General features: G+C 48.6%; 1 protein-coding gene across 1 annotated transcript in view; it reads right to left on the bottom strand.

The window, feature by feature from the left end:
- Window positions 1-12173, bottom strand: part of CNR2 (cannabinoid receptor 2) — a 28082-nt gene extending 15909 nt beyond the window's left edge. The window contains exon 1 of the mRNA XM_004465402.4: window positions 11968-12173. The gene's annotated coding sequence lies outside the window, so the exon portion shown is untranslated. The remainder of the gene's footprint in view (window positions 1-11967) is intronic.
- Between the last annotated feature and the right edge of the window lie 6825 nt (window positions 12174-18998).

Here is an 18998-nt window from a genome sequence, read left to right as displayed (position 1 = left end):
ATCAGGGGCCAGAGTCAAGCGAGTGGAGGTAGAACTCAGCTTACCCAGGCTCGGCAAGGAGGTGGCCCCCAAGCCACCATGGCCTTTTCACAAACCCATGGAAGACTGCTCAAAGTCATGTCCTCTTCCACCCTAAGCCTCACCATCCTTCTCAACATAATGCCCCCAGGAACCAGAAAGAGATGGGTACACAAGCTACAACTCTAAAGCAGAAATTGTCCTAGAAGGCTGGCCGCATCCAGGCTGTTCCTTGTAAACATTCTACCAGACTGGTCACACCTAAAATGGATTCCACAGAGGTGGGGCAGCACCGTGGGGGAAGGAATTTCTAATCCCTTCAGTGATGTAAGTTGTGCAAGTTTATTGATGAAAGACAAAACATAGACACTGCCCTAGGGGACAGGTGAACCAGCTTCCAATCGGATTATTCCCGAATCAATTCCTTTAATAAATTCCTTTGGGGATTTCCAGTGCCCAGACACAGTGCCTGGCACAAAGTAGGCACTTAAATCAAGAAATACTTTAAAATGTATTTATTGAACACATGAATGAAAGAATAAACACATATTAGGAAAGAAGCAGGCTACTTCTTCAAATCAACTTTTGGGCCTCCTTTTCCCTCAGCTGCCGGGAAGCTCAGTGCTAAATTTAAGGCTGGCCTGCAGTTCCTGAGGCATTCAAGGTTCCTGATTCATTTAATGCTCCTGTTAGTGGTTTTTACAGCTTTGTTTTTGTTTTTGTCCTAATTCATGTTGGAGGCCACCTCCAGCCCTTTTTGGAAATATAATTTGTAATTGATAGAACCGCAGCAAAGGATCATTAAGGTCTCCTCTATAATTCCTTTCTGGAATGTCTTTTGGTTGTCAAGGAAACCCAGCCTCTGTGAGTCTGCGGGGATGGGAAGGGGGCTGAAGGATTTCATCCCAAACCTGCTGTCCACTCACCCTACAACATCCATCAACCAAGTTCTGGGTCTCCACCTTGCTGGCTGGAGACATCCTCTCTGGGTCTTTCCTCCTCATCTGTCTGTAGCTCCAGCCTCCCTCCCAGGTGGGATGGGGCTAAATCACATCCAAGGTCTCTTTCTACTAAAGAGATGGTTAAGTGCAAAGGCCCTGGAATAAAAACATCTCTGGGCTCAAACCCCCGCTCTGCCATGGATGGGCTGTGTGACCCTAAGGCAAGTTACTCAAATTGTCTGGACCTCAGTTTCATCTTCTGTGAATGGGGAAACTAATACCTGCATTCTTTTTTTTTTTTTAAGATTTATTTATCTCCCCTTCCCCCCAGTTGTCTGCTCTCTGTGTCCATTCACTGTGTGTTCTTCTGTGTCCACCTGTATTCTTGTCAGTGGCACTGGAAATCTGTGTCTCTTTTTGTTGTGTCATCTTGTGGCATCAGCTTTCCCCATGAGCGGTGCCATTCCTGGGCAGGCTGCACTTTTTCTGAGCGGGGCGGCTCTCCTTACGGGGTCCAATCCTTGTGTGTGTGGCTCCCCTATGCGGGGGATACCCCTGTGTGGCACAGCATTCCTTTGCGCGCATCAGCACTGTACATGGGCCAGCTCACCACATGGGTCAGGAGGCCCTGGGTTTGAACCTGGACCTCCCATGTGGTAGGTGGATGCTCTATCAGTTGAGCCAAATCTGCTTCCAAATACCTGCATTCTTGATGTGCAGATTGAATACTTGTTTAAATTATTTAATTAAAATAATTATTTCGGGAAGCGGATGTGGCTCAAGCAGCTGGGTCCCTGCCTACCACATGGGTGGTCTTAGGTTCAGTTCCTGGTATCTCCTAAAAGAAGATGATCAAGACAGTGAGCTGAGGCAATAGCCTGGTGCGGTGAGCTTATGCAACAAAACGACACAGCAAAGAGACACAATGAGGAAACACAATGAGAGACACAGGAAGCAGAAGTGGAGGTGGCTTAAGTAATTAGGAAACTTCTTCCCACATGGGATGGCCCTAGTTCAGTTCCCAGTGCCTCTAAAAAAAAAAGATGAGCACACAACAAACAGACACAGCGAGAACAAACAATGAGGTGGGGGGAGAAATAAATAAAATAAATGTTTTAAAAAAAATAATTATTTAAGCTAATAGTAGCTTTGCTGCCTGATTGAATTTTATTTTATTTTATTATTATTATTTTTTTAAAGATTTATTTATTTATTTAATTTCCCCCCCTCCCCTGGTTGTCTGTTCTTGGTGTCTATTTGCTGCGTCTTGTTTCTTTGTCCGCTTCTGTTGTCGTCAGCGGCACGGGAAGTGTGGGCAGCGCCATTCCTCGGCAGGCTGCACTTTCTTTCACACTGGGCGGCTCTCCCCACGGGGCGCACTCCTTGCGTGTGGGGCTCCCCCACGCGGGGGGCACTCCTTGCGCGTATCAGCACTGCGCATGGCCAGCTCCATACGGGTCAAGGAGGCCCGGGGTTTGAACAGCGGACCTCCCATGTGGTAGATGGACGCCCTAACCACTGGGCCAAAGTCCATTTCCCAGATATATTGTTTTAATTAAGGTATATGAAGAAAATCTAATTTCATACACCTATGTAATTAGAATAGGGAGGAGTATTTTCATAGCCATTTCCGATAATTCTTTGATATGAAGCCAAAATTCTACACGTGGTCATTTCTTAAAGTTTAGTTGCAATGTGGACTCTAAAACCATATCCATGAACTTTCCATACTCTGTTACATTAAGGGAAGCAGATGGGCACCCGCCTACCACATGGGAGGTCTTAGGTTTCCTTGCCTCCTACCAAAAAAAAATTGAAGACGAACAGAGAGCAGACAGTGAGCACAAACAACAGGGAAGTGGGGAGGAAAGGAATAAATGAATAAAATAAATCTTTAAAAAAAAATCCATTGCTATTGGGAAGCGGGTGCTGCTCAGTGGTTGAGCACCAGCTTCGCAGGTATGAGGTCCCAAGTTCAATCCCTGGTACTTTCTGAAAAAAAAAAAAAATCCACTGCTCTTTATGCTGTATTAATAAGTATCAATAAAAATGATTTGTGTAACTATATCCATTGCTGCATCTTGCCATTTTGAATGGACATTTTTCATCCATACTTGATTTTTTGTCATTTGGAAAATAATGATTCATAGAATTGTGCAGATCTTCCTAATGTTGAAATGTTTCATTATTCATAAAAAATTTACATTTATTAATATCACCACAGATTTCATCAGAAAAGTTTTGGGAAGCCGTTCTCAAATTTTACTATCACCAACAAGTATTGCCATCCCATTTGAAGTGACAAGCTCGTTTTGTTCATGAAAAAAAAATGTCTGCATATACCCAAGTCAGAATAACTGTAGTTGATCTGCCAATCATTCTTTCAGGCAAAAATAGCGTTCTATTTAAGAAGTAGTTAGTTCAGCTTGCAACTCAAATAATCCCACAGATGCTTTTTCTTGAGAGAACCATTGCACCCTGGTATGCAGCGGAAGTTAATGCTTTCTGCGCCCTTTCCCTTCCTACTTTCATCACACAGAATATTAAAAAGACGTATATTCAAGGGAGGAGATTTCATAAAATTAATAATTTTCACTGCTTTATCAAGGACATTTTTAAGAGAAATGGGCTTTTTGAAAAAAAATGTAAAATGGTGCTTGCAGGTAGTGGAGAATACAATAACTCCTAGTACAGTTGGGTGTTTAAGGAGCTAGCTGTTTCACCTATTTTGCTTTTGCACCCTCAGTGTAAATGTCACCACAGTGATAAAGGCAAATAACATCTTAGTATTGTTGAGAAAATAGTTCTCACCTTGCAGACCACATTTTTAAAAAAAGATTTATTTATTTATTTATTTCTCTCCCCTACCCCCCTCAGCCACCCGCCCCCCCCCCCCGCCCCCGCCCTCGTTGTCTGTTCTCTGTGTCTATTTGCTGCATCTTTCTTCTTTGTCCGCTTCTGTTGTTGCCAGAGGCAGGGGAGTCTTTGTTTCTTTTTGTTGCATCATCTTGTGTCAGCTCTGCGTGCGGGTGGCGCCATTCCTGGGCAGGCTGCACTTTCTTTCGCGCTGGGCGGCTCTCCTTACGGGGCGCACTCCTTGCGCGTGGGGCTCCCCTACGTGGGGGACACCCCCGCGTGGCAGGGCATTCCTTGCGCGCATCAGCACCGCGCATGGGCCAGCTCCACATGGGCAGACCACATTTTGAAAACCCCTGGGTGCTTCCTTTGTGGCAGGCACTGCAAGAGGCTTTTTCCATGGTAACACGTGCTTCCTCCAAGCTGCCCTGGGAGGTAGATTGTCCTGTTTTCCCTGTGTTATAGATGAGGATTTACCCGCGGTCACACAGCTTGTGATCAGCAGGGCCAGAGTTTGAATCCAAGCTGCCTGGCGCGTCTTTTTGGATAAGCCCCGCGCTGAGCTCGGCGCCAGAGCCTGCCCAGGGAGGGCCTGGATGGCGGGGTCGGAGGGGCCTTTCTTACACCTCTGGACGACAGTCTCTTGCCTGCTTTCTCCTTTTCATTCCTCCTCCGTGGAGGAAGGCAGAGCCCCCAGCGCCACCAGGAGCCGCTAGTGCACTAGAGTGGAAGCTCCATGAGGGCAGGGCTCATCGTCTGTTTTGTTCACTGCTGGGCTTCAAGCGTCTGAAACGGTGCCTGGCACAAAGGCGTTCTCGCCGACATGAAAATCCTCAAGGAGGGTGCCCTTCAAATTTTCGAAGTACACGAAACTGATCTAGTGCAGGGGGCGGGGGGGGGGGGCGGGCAGGGGTTGGCTGAGGGAATGTACATCAGCAAGGACACGAGCATGCCTGGCTTAACAATTCAAAGCTTCCCCTGAACGGGTCCGTGGCAAGGGGACTCAGGCAGAGCCTTTCAGAACCTAACCTGCCTCTAGATGCCCAGGCGAGCACGGGATCGGCGGGGGAAGCACAGCTTTGTGGTGGCAGCGGGCGAGGTGCCCAGCCTCCTCGTCAGGTAACTCAGGAGGAGGCACTCCTATCCCCGTCTCTGCTCTACAGAGGCCTGGGGGGAAGAAGGGATTGCCCGAGGCCACACAGAGGGGCAGAGCTGGAGGGGACGCTGGCCCAGGCCCAGCACCACGGCACCAGCCTGCCTCCCCGCTGCTCGCCAGCTGCTGCGGCCTTTCTCCCGGCATCCACTCCCCTTTCTAGGGCGCCTTTTGAAATGCTGAAAATAACGGGAGGCTCCCCATTTCCTGTCTCCCTAGACTCCTCAAGAAGGACCCTTGGACTCTAGGCTGTCCTGAAGACATGGTCTTAACTCTACCCTCCAGCTCCCTCGTGGTTTGGGGTAAGTCACACAGATTCTCTGCCCTTTGTCTTCGCCTTTATCATAGGAGCGAAAAAGCCTATATCCCTCTTTCCAAAAAACCTGCTGCAGAAAATTCTTTGAAGCCCAGTCTTACTAAGGTGTAAATGGCTGCTAGCAGTGCGGATTTCCCTCCTTGCAGAGAGAGCTTGCTGTGGGTGAAATCTTAGTCATCAGCCTTTGGGTAGGGTTCCTACAAAGCGAGGCATCATACCGGGGGTGGGGGTGGGGCATTGGGGGCAATGCGGGCTTTTCACGGTGGCTAACCTTTACAGCTGCTGGCTAGGAAAGGGTTAACCATGAAGCTGACTTTCTGAATCACCTGTGGTTTCCCTCGGGCTGCTCTGACTCTTCTGGGCTTGGCCAGAGGGTGCTCCTTCAGGCTCACTTCCAGGGTTGCAGCGACAAGGGTGGGAGTTGCAATTCAGGCTCCTTCTCCAAGCAGGAGGTGGAGGTGGAGGTGGGATGTGAAGTGTAGAGCCTTGGAGACTCCGCTCTTGAGACTCTTTGTGAACAATGACAACAACGGCCACTAATACTGAATGAGCACTTTACGCTCTTTATCGTAACTCATATATCTCACTCTACGCACTTTATTATGTTAATTCATATATTTTACACAAAAAGCCAACGTGGGAGCGTGATATCACTCATTTTTTTGTTAAGGAAACTGGCACCAGGAGAGAGACTGATTCATCGGGCGCGGGGCTGTAAGACCTGTGAATGATGGCAGAGTGGCTGGAGGGGTCACTCTGTCCAGAGTGGCTGGACAGAGCCTGATGGGCAATTTAACCTGGTTGTGGGCTCTTAGGCCATGGAGAGATGCCAAGAGGCCCAGGAGGGACCAGCTACCTAGGAAGGGAGATGGAATGAACAAGAAGATCACCTCCTCAGATGCCTGGTGCATTTTCTCTGTAAGGTTACTTGAGGAGCTTACCCAAAATTCAAACAGTAAAATAAAATAGAGCAGGTTGAGAACCGTGAATCTCAGCAGAGTTGCAAACACCTACTCTCCAATTCATTTGACTCGTCCAGGACAACTAACAAAAGGAGGATGATGGAGAACGCCCATCCCAAAAACCAGAGTATCCATAATTGTAAGCAAGACAGTTCCATCCATCTGCCCCGTGGGATCTAATCCCCCTCTCAGTCAGAAGCAGAGTGGGCATCACCATCCCCAAATCCTCAATGTTGAGGAGTGACCAAACATAAGGGGGAATGCAACTATGAACTAAAGTAGACTTATTATTATCTAGCAATGGAAGAACTTGAGTCATTGATGTAAAGGCAGTGGCCACCAGAGGCTCTGAGGTGAGGGAGAGGGAAGAATAGGTGTAACATGGAGCATTTTTGGGACATTGGAATTGTCCTGCATGACACTGCAATGACGGATACAGGCCATTATATATTTTGTCAAAACCTATAAAATTGTACAGTACAAAGTATAGACTATAATGTAAACTATAGACCATGGTTAGTAGGAAGGCTTCAATATGTGTTCATCAATTGTAACAAACGTAATGAAAGATGTTGTTAGTGGGGGAATGTGGGGGAGGGGAAGAGGTGGGGATATAAGAAAATCCCTTATATTTTTGATGGAACATTTGTATAATCTAAAGCTTCTTTTGAAAAATAAATAGAATGAGGGGATTGGACTAGACCATCTCCTCTCTCTTTTGACTCAGGAGCCTGTTTCTTCGTAATACATAATTTTTAAAACCCCAATGGGAATTATTTGAACCATTTCATGATTTTCCATGATCAATGATAAAAGAAGTGATTTTAAGTCGAATGACCTGTTTTCAATAAACGTATCATTTAAAATTTTACCCTAGCATTAATTTTAAACCACTTGAATTATATATGTGTGATATAAGAAAACAAATTTTGACTTTCCCCACTTTGTAAGTGGTGTGTGTTTGATTTACTTTAAATTTATGACTTAAGAAAATGCAAGGTTGCTAACAAATTTAAAAACGATATAGGATGTTTTATTTGGGGATCAAATGTACTTTAAAATGCTTGAAATGTAATGAAAGGACAAAAACCTATTTCATGACCTAAAGGGTAGAATTCTTGCTTTTGGTACTTAAAAAGCCACACTCTTTAGAATCTTATGTGTGCTAAATGGTGAGAAAAAATAGGTCCCAAGGTCCTATTTGCAAATCCCTCCTTGCAATACATAACTTTCTCTTTTTATCAGTCTTTGGAATTTTTTAAGTAACAGTACATCCCTGATAAGCTGTATAAGAAATTGGATCAGATCAATGCAAGTTATGAATCGAGGCAAATTTACGAGGAGTTATCTTCATTTTCCTTATTGCTTTGTATTTTTGATGTCAGAGTTCCTTTTGTTTCCTGTTTTTAACTATTGGCCCATAAAGCGTATAAATTAAACAATTTAAGACCAAGAATTTTTTAAAAAGTAAAACCAAGGCCACTCCGATGGCCAAATGATAAACCGCCTGGCTGTGAGTCACGAGGCCATTATTTGCTTGACCCCACTAGTTGCCGCTCCTGCTTCTCCCATTTATCCTTGGAAACTCTCAAATGTTGTCCATTCTTAAAGAGAGGAAATACGTTTTCATACTAAAATAATTACTCTATTCACTGTTTTTGTTGTTTGTTTGCTTAAATGGAAACAGGTGCCAAGGCCTTCTAAAGATGTGAACTTTCTGGAACTCTCGTGATCCCTTCCTCCCTGTTGGGAAAAGCTGGTGGAAAGCAGTGGAAGGACAGCAGCCTTGGGCTTGAATTCTGTCCTGCCGTTTATCTGCACGTCCGCAGGCGCCCCATGCCTCGGTGGTCTCATCTGTCAAGTGGGTATTAGTAAGATTGGCCTCGTGAAGACTAGGGAGGTTGGTGACGTGCCTGCTCACTCCCCAGTCCTCTGCAGGCTCCCACCCCCTGCTTTCAGTTCCATCGCGGCTCCCAGGACCCACATAGATGCACAGAGAGACACAGAGGGCCCGTCTCACTGGGACTCACAGAATTCTGGCGGAGGCAACACCGTGAATGCAGCTGTGGTTCTCAAAGAGGAACCTGGGGTGGCCCCAACCCCTCGGGAGACAGGAGGTCCACCGGGAAACAGGCAGAGGGGGCTGTGGTTGGAGGGGCTGCCTCTGACTGCGCTAGCGGGAAGTTGGGGGCGTCCCATGCAGGGATGGGTGCATGTGGGGGAGGGGAGGAGAAGAAGCACAACCCACAGGATGCCCCACCCCCACAGTCACTTCTGCCCCGAGGCCATTTGGATGGGTCCCTGTTCCCCTCCAGTCCCCTGTCCTGCCTCCGTGGCCGGTGCCAATGATGCTGTGGGGCTCCCCACCCCTCCTCTGACCTGCCCCCCTAATCTGTCCTTGTCTGCCATTTTCTTTCTTTGGCATTTGGGGTCTTTGCTGAATGCTGTGGGGGCAGGCGATGCCCCAGGCCCTGAGATCCTTGGTGTCCCTGGAGATGGGAGGAGGAGGAGGGTTTTATCCTTTGCTGAGCTCTGTCAGAAGAGGACGTGGGCCTCGGGTCCCCGTGGGGTCCCTCCTCTGGGCCGCCTGCTGGCTGTGGCTCAGAATGTCCAGGTTCCCACTCTGCCCGCGAGCTCTGTGGCCTTGCCAAGAGACCTCCGCTGCTGGCTTGTAACTTGGAGCGAGAAACAAAATTGTCCCCGTAGGGCTGCGGCGAGGATTAAACAAGGTAATACCAGTGCCCGGGACAGCCTGGAGCACAGGTAGGGAAGGCCACGCTGACCGTCAGAGATGGTTTTCCAGGAATGGGGAGTCACCTGGGCCTGGTTGAAGCCCCAGGACACGACACCGAGTGGACAGCATGAAGTGACTGTTGGCCTGGATGGTCCAGTTTGGGGGTGGGGTGAAGCCAGGCACACTTACATGCTCCCCTTCTCACCCCCAGCAAAGGCTCCCAGGTACGCAGTCCCATGAGTCTGAAACACAATGCTGCAAGCGACGATGCTGAAGTCACCACCAACCAACCATTCTCCAAGCCCGCGTTGCATGGACAGCTGAGGGAGCACATTCCACACTCGTTCTCCTGTTTGATTCTCACCACAATACAGCAGAGTTCTGCATTCAGACGGACCTGAGTTTGAGCCTGGACTTGGCCGTGTCCAGCCAGCTGTGTGACCTTGGGCAAGTCACTGTTGCCTCTGGGCCCCCTTTTCCTTTTCATCAGGAGGGCCGAATGGCTTCCTCAAAGGGCTCTTTCGTGTCTCCTGGCTTGGGGTCTTTTTGCAGGGGTGGGTAGAAAGCGGAAGCTTTTTGAAGACAAACTTTCTTCCTATCCCTGTGAAAACCTGAGCTCAGTGAGATGGTTAAGCTGGGGTCCCAGGTGGATGGAGAGAGAACACTATGTATCCGAGGCTCAGCCCGGGAGAGAGGCCAGATTGCCCCCAGATGGAAGGGACCAGAGGTCATAGGTCCCTCGAGTGTAGGAAACCTGGGCCCTGCTCCCTAGAAGTGAGGGCGGAACTCTGGGGGGACGGAGGTTTTGAGTCTGGCAGAGACCTTGGACTCCAGGCATGCTGGGGAGGCCAGCAGGCTGGGCTTCTGGGGATTGAGCGGATTCACCCAGCAGGCATCCATTTTAGGGGAGCCAGGGTGGCATAGTGGCCAGGGGTCTCCCTCACGTGGTGCATGTGACCCTGGGAGTGGATATAGGGTGCTGGGAGGTGGGGGTGAGGGATCTGATTTCCAACCTGCTTAATAGGATGAGGGCTCAGAGTCCTATTGAATGTGATTTAATAAGAATGAATAGGGAAGCAGACTTGGCCCAATGGATAGCACGTCCACCTATCACATGGGAGGTCCGCGGTTCAAACCCCAGGCCTCCTTGACCCGTGTGGAGCTGGCCCATGTGCAGGGCTGATGCGCACAAGGAGTGCTGTGCCACACAGGGGTGTCCCCGCGTAGGGGAGCCCCACGTGCAAGGAATGCGCCCCATAAGGAGAGCCGCCCAGCGCAAAAGAAAAAGCAGCCTGCCCAGGAACGGCGCTGCACACACGGAGAGCTGACACACAAGATGACGCAACAAAAAGAAACACAGATTCCTGTGCCGCTGATAAGGATAGAAGCGGTCACAGAAGAACACACAGCGAATGGACACAGAGAGCAGACAACCGGGTTGGGGAAGGGAAGGGGAGAGAAATAAAAAATAAATCTAAAAAAAAAAAAAGAATGAATAAAAGAACATTGTGTGCACGTCTGAGTGCACATGGTCAGCCTAATAGGCGCAACGAGACGAGCAGGGAAGAGAACGGCCTGGAGGGCTCTGCTAAACTGAGCCGGCCTGCCGTTGCCCACCTGCACGACGGTCCCAGGAATGCTGGTCAAAGGGTAAAAGGACACACTTCACCACTAGGAAGAGAACGGCCTGGAGGGCTCTGCTAAACTGAGCCGGCCTGCCGTTGCCCACCTGCACGACGGTCCCAGGAATGCTGGTCAAAGGGTAAAAGGACACACTTCACCACTAGAAGGTGACACTGGGGCCCAGCGCAGCTTAGGGGACCACGTCCGGGTCCAAGGTGGCCACAGAGCTGGCGCCAGTCACTGAGAGACCCCTGGCCTCCCCAGCATCCTCCCCAGCCCCTCCACTGCCAGCTGCTGAGTCTCAGTCATGTCCTCACACACTCAAGGTGTCCATACATCACCCACGCTAGTGAAAAACAGCCCACAGCCCCATTTTATCCTCACTCCCAATCCACAGCAAGGGCGGGTGGGAGCGAAGATCAATCTCTCCACCACTGCCATTTACTGCGCAGCCCTGGGCAGGTATCCACCCTGCCCGTTGCCAGCACCATCCAATCAACCCCCAGAACAAGCCCACGCATGACGTTCTTGGGGTCCACATTTCTCAAAAGAGGAAGTTGAGTCAGAGACAGGTGGAATGATTTGCCTGAGGCCGTAGAACTGGCGGCCACAGAGCTGGGATCCAGCGGTGGGCACCGACTCTGGGGCTACCCTCGGAAGCACTATTCTTCCACCGAACCGAGCAGCTGGCCTCCTGGTCTAGTGCTGGCTCTGTCACCACCTAACCGCCTCATCCAGGCAAGCTGCTTCGCTCTGTACCTCAGTGTCCCCCTCTGTAAAACGATGGCCTGAACTCACCAGATGATCCCTTAGGCTTCTGCCGTCTCTAGCAATGTGGGGGTCATTCCCTGGATCACCACATGCTGTGAAGCCTGCGCCTGGTAAGGCAGCATAAGCTGTGGCGTAAGGCCAGAGTGCTGAGGTTCAAGGGCAAAACCCTCACTTCATGGTGGTGTGGCTTCAGTAAGCCACTTAGCCCCTCCCCCCCACTATCTGTGAAGTGGGGCCTGATAACAGCATTTACCAAAATAGAGTTGTGAGGATTAAACTAATTCACCTAGGAAAGGCCCTCAGAGCCACGGGAAAGCTCTGTAGCCCATGTGGTTGCTGCTCTTACTGCCGTGACCTTCGCGAGAATGAAAACTAGCGCTGGTTCTTGGTCCCATCTAAGGACAAGGACCCCGCAAGCCTTGAGTATCCTCGTGTTCTCAAAAGCCCCAGGCATCCTGAGAGGCTAGCCATCTCCTGTCCCAGCCCAGATAGCACCCCGCTTCTTACCTCCGTGGAGGTAAAGAACACAACTTTTCCAGAATGAAGAAGCCAAAAACATACAAGCAAACAAAACCTAAATAAACCCCACTCACGGTTGTCGGTGGCTGGGCTCGGGGACCCTGGCAGGCGGGGATGGTCCTGGCTGTTTTGTGTCACCCTGAGGCTGGGCCCTGGGTCCCTGTCAGACGCCTATGAGCCACCTGCCCCCCAGGCGACTTTCTCTTGCTTTTACTCTTTCTCACGGATCAGTGAGTGCGAGGAGGTCTGGCCTTCCGTCCCTGTCACCACTTCCCCTCCTGGCCCCAGTGCCACAACGCTCTTGCTCATGCAGTTGAGCTATTTCTCATGAGGCGTTCTGCCCAGGGCGGGGCACGGGCAAAGACCTGCAGTCAAGGGATTTGGATTCCAACCTGGTTTCGTTGTTATCACTTTGGACAATTCACTTAACCTCCCTAATCCTTAGTTTCTTTATCTGTAGAGTGGGGATAACACAACCAACTGCCTTACAGAGGTAACCTAAAAGGAGATTCCAATTTAATGCCTCTTCCCCACTAGACCAGAGATTTGTAATGCAAATGCCTACAGGCTCCAGGCAGATAAGACAAATGAAGGAGGGGTACTGGTATGGGGCGTTAGGGAGAGGTGGGGACTGTGGGGACTAGGAGAACACATGATCTGTCTTGTGAAGGGAGACACTTCTCAGTTCCAGCCAAGTTTTGCCACTTGGGAATTGAGGCCCAGTTGCTGGATGTTCCAAGCATTTTCCAAGAGATCCTAGAAATTCTGCCTTTTGTATGATAGTTTCCCAGTTTAGAATATTGACCACAAAGTCAAATCTTTTAAAAATGCTTGGGAAGCAGATGTAGTTCAAGCAGTTGGGTGCCTGCCTACCACATGGGAGGTCCCGGATTCAGTTCCCATTGCCTTCTAAAGAAGATGAGCAAGATAGTGAACTGATGCAAGTAGATGATGCAACAAGGTGATACAACGAGGAGATACAATGAAGAAATACAAGAGATATAACAAGCAGGGAGCAGAGGTGGCTCAAGCAATTGGGTGCCTCTCTCCCACATGGGAAGTCCTGGGTTCGGTTCCCAGTGTCTCCTAAAAAGAAGATAGGCAGACACAGACAGCACACAACAAACAGACACAAAGAGCAGAACAATGGGGGGGGGGGGGCGGGTGGAGAAATAAATAAATAAAGTAAATCTTTTTATTTTTTTTAATTTTTTTAAAATTTTTTTAAAAGATTTATTTATTTATTTAATTTCCCCCCCCTCCCCTGGTTGTCTGTTCTTGGTGTCTATTTGCTGCGTCTTGTTTCTTTGTCCGCTTCTGTTGTCGTCAGCGGCACGGGAAGTGTGGGCGGCGCCATTCCTGGGCAGGCTGCTCTTTCTTTTCATGCTGGGCGGCTCTCCCTATGGGGCCCACTCCCTGCGCGTGGGGCTCCCTTACGCGGGGGACACCCTTGCGTGGCACGGCACTCCTTGCGCGCATCAGCGCTGCACATGGCCAGCTCCACACGGGTCAAGGAGGCCCGGGGTTTGAACCGCGGACCTCCCATATGGTAGACGGACGCCCTAACCACTGGGCCAAAGTCCGTTTCCCTAAAGTAAATCTTTTTAAAAATGTTATGTGGGTCATTCACAATACCATTTTCAGTTTATGTTTATTATATTCTGAGCTTCCTGAGGGCTGGGAGAGTTCAAAGCATTTTCACATCTATTATCAGATAAAATATTTAATGAGATTCTACTAGGCCCTAGGGATATAAAGATGAGTATCATGAAGTCCCTGCCAGGAAGTGGACTTGGCCCAGTGGTTAGGGCATCCGCCTACCACATGGGAGGTCCACAGTTCAAACCCCGGGCCTCCTTGACCCGTGTGCAGCTGGCCCATGCGCAGTGCTGATGTGCGCAAGGAGTGCCCTGCCAAGCAGGGTGTTCCCCGGGTAGGGGAGCCCCATGCACAAGGAATGCGCCCGTAAGGAGAGCCGCCCAGCGCGAAAGAAAGTGCAGCCTGCCCAGGAATGGCGCCGCCCACACGGAGAGCTGACACAAGATGACGCAGCAAAAAGAAACACAGATTCCCGGTGCCGGGGACAAGGATAGAAGCAGTCACTGAAGAACACACAGCGAATGGACACAGAGAGCAGACAACTGCGGGGGTGGGGGGAGAGAAATAAATAAATAAATCTTTTAAAAAATTCCCTGCCTTCCTAGGGTCATGATCTATGATGATCTTTTCAGATCTTAAGAACTGCCCCCTATACCTGAGGAATGGTTCCCAGGGAAAGAGACCTTGTCCCCAAGATATGGTTGCCAGATTAATCAAGGAAAAATATAGGACAACAATATTTTGGACATATATACGCTGAAAAAATTATTCAATGTTTATCTGAAAATGAAATTTTGGTGCCCTGTATTTTATCTGGCAACCCTACCCTGATGAGACATTTTGGTAATGTCTGGGGACATCTTTGGTTGTCACAGTTGGGGGAGTTCTACTGACATCTAGTGTGGAGACCAGGGATGCTGCTAAATGTCCAACTTGCACAGGACAGTGCCCCAATAAAGAATTAGCCAGCTCCAAATGTCAATAGTGGCAAGGTGGAGAAACTCTGGCCTAGACTAGCCCTGGCTCTTTCAGAGCAAACCCAACGCTGGGGTGGAGGGCTTTAGTGTGATAATTAGTCCTCTTGGGAGAGGGCACAGTGCCAGCCGTCTGCTCTTGTACCTTTCCCAGGAGCAAGAAATTGGCAGTGAAGAATGGGACAGAGAACCTGGGGCCAGGAGAGAGAAAAGGAGAATAAAAGGAGAGATGGGTATGATGGACTTTGTTTATGGGGACCCAATTCGATTTCTGCCGTGCATGCACATCTATCACCTGGACTGTATAGATGACTGGTTGATGAGATCCTTCACGTGCCCCTCCTGCATGGAGCCAGTTGATGCAGCACTGCTTTCGTCCTATGAGACTAATTGAGCCAGGGTCTCTCATCTGACACTTCAAGTGAACCATCATTTTTGGTGGTTTTGATCTTTTGTCACTGAGCCCAAAGAGCCAGGGATTAGGAATTAAGATCATGCACAAAAGTTTCCTAAAAATTCCTGAATGGCTGCAGATGTTGAGGGAAAGTACGTGATATTTTAGAAACTTAGGGGGGAAAGTAGGATGGTATTTTTATGTAAAACCTTGACCCAGTGTTTAAAAAATATAATTGTATTTAGATCTTGTTATTGCTCCAGTACATAGGAATTGTGTAAAGTGTTACAGCAGCTGTATATGTTTAAATTGTGTGTGTTGAAGATTTAATTAGAAAAAAGATAGTGGTTATTTTTCCTAAATGAAAGAACTCTTACCCATCCCCCACCACTCCCAATTCTTTTCTGAAGTTGCAGGCATTTGGGTCAAGGTTTTATTAAAAGCTACATTTTATAACACTGGCACACACACAAAAAAAGTAGTTTTAAGCTTGTTTGCACAGTTCTTTTTTTCCATTGGAAATGGAATCCATTGCCTTAGGTCTTCTTAAATAGTGTATTATTATCGTTGGGGCTGGCTCTATGCTTGAAAACCAGTTTATTTATAACCTGTTTAAAGTGCTATATTCTGTTTGCAGTTAGGAAATGCAGAATTCAAAGTGATCTCCTAGCTCATAAGCAAACTGAGATGCATTATCCCTTTTCTATTAAAAAAATGAGTTGTGTCAAGAAACCAAATTGTAGTAAAGTAGGGTGTAATATTACCCTTTCTTATGTGGTTTATCTAATTATTTTGGTTAATATGGTGATAATTAAAAGTCAAGATAAATTAAAAAAAAAAAAAAAAAAAAAAGGAGAGATGGGGAGTGAGTGCCCCACTTACAAATTCCATCAGACTCTGTCTAAGCCAGAATTGGAGACACGGGGATGAGCTGGAGAAGACCTAGCAGGTGCTTCCATGATGCTGAATCCATGACACGTGAGACTACCCCCAAACATGTAATAATAGGCTGAATGCGTGATGCAGGGAAGGATGCATGAATGAACGGAAGAATGAATGAATGAATGAATGAAGAAAGGAAGGAAGTGACTTAAAAGCTAGGGTGGAAAGAACACTGGGAATCTGAGTTTTGGTATAGCCTCTGCCACCGGCTGGCTGTGTGGCAAGTTTCTGCCTTTATCTGGCCTCCATTTCCCCATTCCTAAAATGAAGAAGTTGGAAATGACCCGTGCTTCTTAAACCTCTGCGTGCATCAGAATCACCCGGGGGGAGCCGAGAGCTCTTTAAAACTCAGCTCCTGGCTGGACCTCACGTCCGGAGTTTCTGATTCAGCAGCTCTGGGGCCAGGCCTGGGAATCTGCATTCCTAACAAATTCCCAGGTGAGACTGATGCTGCTGGTCCTTGGGACCCCTCAGGTAGGCCTTTCCTACGCAGTCGGTCCAGGATCCCCAAGTCTCCTGAGGACCCCGGGCAGTGCCAATGGAACCCACACAGGAAGTCTGTTCTCTCTTCCCCCTGGGAGGACTGGGCGCACCTGCCGCGAGGGCCCGGGAGCTGCCTTTCCTCCCGCGTTCCCTCGCTGCCCGCCCTGGTCCGTGAGACGCTGCCCTCTAGCGGGCGATGCGTGCCCGCCCAGAGCGCGGCCTTACGTACGGCGGGATTGAAGGAGCACCGTTTCCGCCGCTTTTGTAACCCTCGGAGCCCTTCAGGTGACTCCATCTCCAAAAAGGATGTTGGTGCCTTAAATTAATCTGGGGCGATAAAAAGAAAATGAGTCTGCAAGGGTGTGGGAGAACGTATTGTCATTAACTGGTGGCTGTTTTTTTCTTTTAAAAACTCGGCATGCCGGTTTACCTTAATTACTAGCCATAAAGGTTGATGGTGCTATTTGTATGGAAAAGGCTTGTGCGTGCTTTTAAATGTTTTCACTACGAGAACCCTTTTAAGGAAGTTCTACAAGGTACATTTATAACGCGCTCACTTCTCCAATGAGAGAAGGAAAAGGAAAGCAGTGACTGTTGCCGCATGCATGGCGGGAGAGGTGCTCCTGTATCTACTCGCTTGGGGCAAGCCTTTAGGCCCGTTACCTGACCCTCGGTTTTCCCGCATGGTGCAGTGGTTTGAGCACAGTCTCTGAAATTGGAGACTAGGTTTGAATTCTGGCTTGAGGAGAATCTACCTTACCCTGGGCAAGGTGCTTTCTTTTTTCTGTTTTCAATTTCTTCAACCCAAAATGGGGAACTTGGAGACTGTCTTGTTTTTCAAACCTGGATTGCATCAGAATCGCCTGGCAAGCTGGCTAAAGTGCAGATTCCCGGGCCAGTTCTGAGGTGGGCCTGATAGTCCACATTTCTCCCCACCTCCCACTGGTGTGAATACGGGACCTGGGCCAGTGCGCCCCTCCAAGCCTCCTCTTCCTCACCTGGGAATCTCCAAAGGGCGTAGGTAGATGTGAGAGAATGTGTATGAAGCTGTCATGGCTCTCCTGAATTTTACACATGCCCACAGCATTTGTTTTTTTTTAAAAGATTTATTTATTTATTTCTCTCCCCTTTACCCCCCCACCCCAGTTGCCTGCTCTCTGTGTCCATTCGCTGTGTGTTCTTCTGTGACCGCTTCTATCCTTATCAGTGGCACCAGGAATCTGTGTTTCTTTTTTGTTGTTGTGTCATCTTGTTGTGTCAGCTCTCTGTGTGTGCAGTGCCATTCTTGAGCAGGCTGCACTTTCTCTCGTGCTGGGCGGCTCTCCTTACGGGGCACATTCCTTGCGCGTGGGCTCCCCTATGTGGGGGACACCCTTGCATGGCAGGGCACTGCGCCTGGGCCAGCTCCACATGGGTCAAGGAGGCCTGGGGTTTGAACTGTGGACCTCCTATGTGCTAGGCAGACGCCCTATCCATTAGGCCAAGTCCACTTCCCTGCCCATGGCATTTGAATCAGTGATTACACTTTTAGCAATCAATTTTAAGAATTCATCATCCAATCAAAGACATTCATGATGGCATCATTTATGATAATGAGAACTTGGAAACACTTTAAACATGCAATAATAGGGGAATTATTTCATAAATTATGATACATCCATGTGTTGGAATGTAATGCTGCTACTAAAAATTAGGTTTTCAAAAAATATATAATGACTTGGGCAATTGTTTACAACACAATGTTGTGAAGAGAGCAAAGTGCAAAACTGTTTTAAAGGCAAACAACCTATTAGAAAAGTGGGCAAAAGACGTGGACATCAAAGGAAGTTATCTGAATCCCCATCAAACCTATGAAAAGATGCTCAACAGAATTAATCATCGAGGAAAAGCAATTTTTTTTTAAAGAAGTGCACTTAATTTTTTTTTTTCTCCGCTCCTTCTCCTCCCTGCCCCCTTCTGTTTTTTGCTGTCTGTGTCCATTCACTGTGTGATCTTCTGTATCTATTTCTCATTCCGTCTTCCCTTCTCATCTTTCTCCTCTAGGATTCACTGGGGTTCCATCCTGGGGACTTCAGATGTGGAGAGAGGTTCCCTGTCAATTGTGCCACCTCAGTTCCTGGTCTCTGCTGCGCTTCACCTTGACTCACGCCTTCATCTTTCTTTTGTTGAGACATCATCTTGCTGTGTGACTTACTTGCGTAGGTGCTGGCTCAACGCACGGACACTCAGCTTGCTGCATGGGCACTTGGCTTGCCATGCAGGCACTCGGCTCGCCATGCGGGCACTTGAGTGGGCACTCGGCTCACTGTGTGGGCACATTTTCTCTTCTTTTTAACCAGGAGCCTCCAGGGATCGAACTCGGTTCTCCCATATGGTAGGGGGAGGCCTTAACACTTGAGCCACATCTGCTTCCCAGGAAAAGCAATTTTTTTTTAAGATTTTTATTTTTTATTTATTCTCTCCCCTTCATCATCCCCCACCCCCACTTGTCTGCTTTCTGTGTCCATTCGTTGTGTGTTCTTCTGTGTCTGCTTGTATTCTTGTCAGCAGCATCGGGAATCTGTGTCTCTTTTTTGTTGTGTCGTCTTCCTGTGCCAGCTCTCCATGTGTGCGGCCCCACTCCTGGGCAGGCTGCGCTTTTTTTTGCACTAGGCGGCTCTCCTATGGGGCGCATTCCTTGTGCGTGGGGCTCCCCTACGTGGAGGACACCCCT

The sequence above is a fragment of the Dasypus novemcinctus genome, chromosome 9 (assembly GCF_030445035.2).
Source record: "Dasypus novemcinctus isolate mDasNov1 chromosome 9, mDasNov1.1.hap2, whole genome shotgun sequence".
Taxonomy (NCBI): domain Eukaryota; kingdom Metazoa; phylum Chordata; class Mammalia; order Cingulata; family Dasypodidae; genus Dasypus; species Dasypus novemcinctus.
Note: the sequence above shows the minus strand (reverse complement) of the source record. Positions and strands in the feature narration are given on the sequence as shown.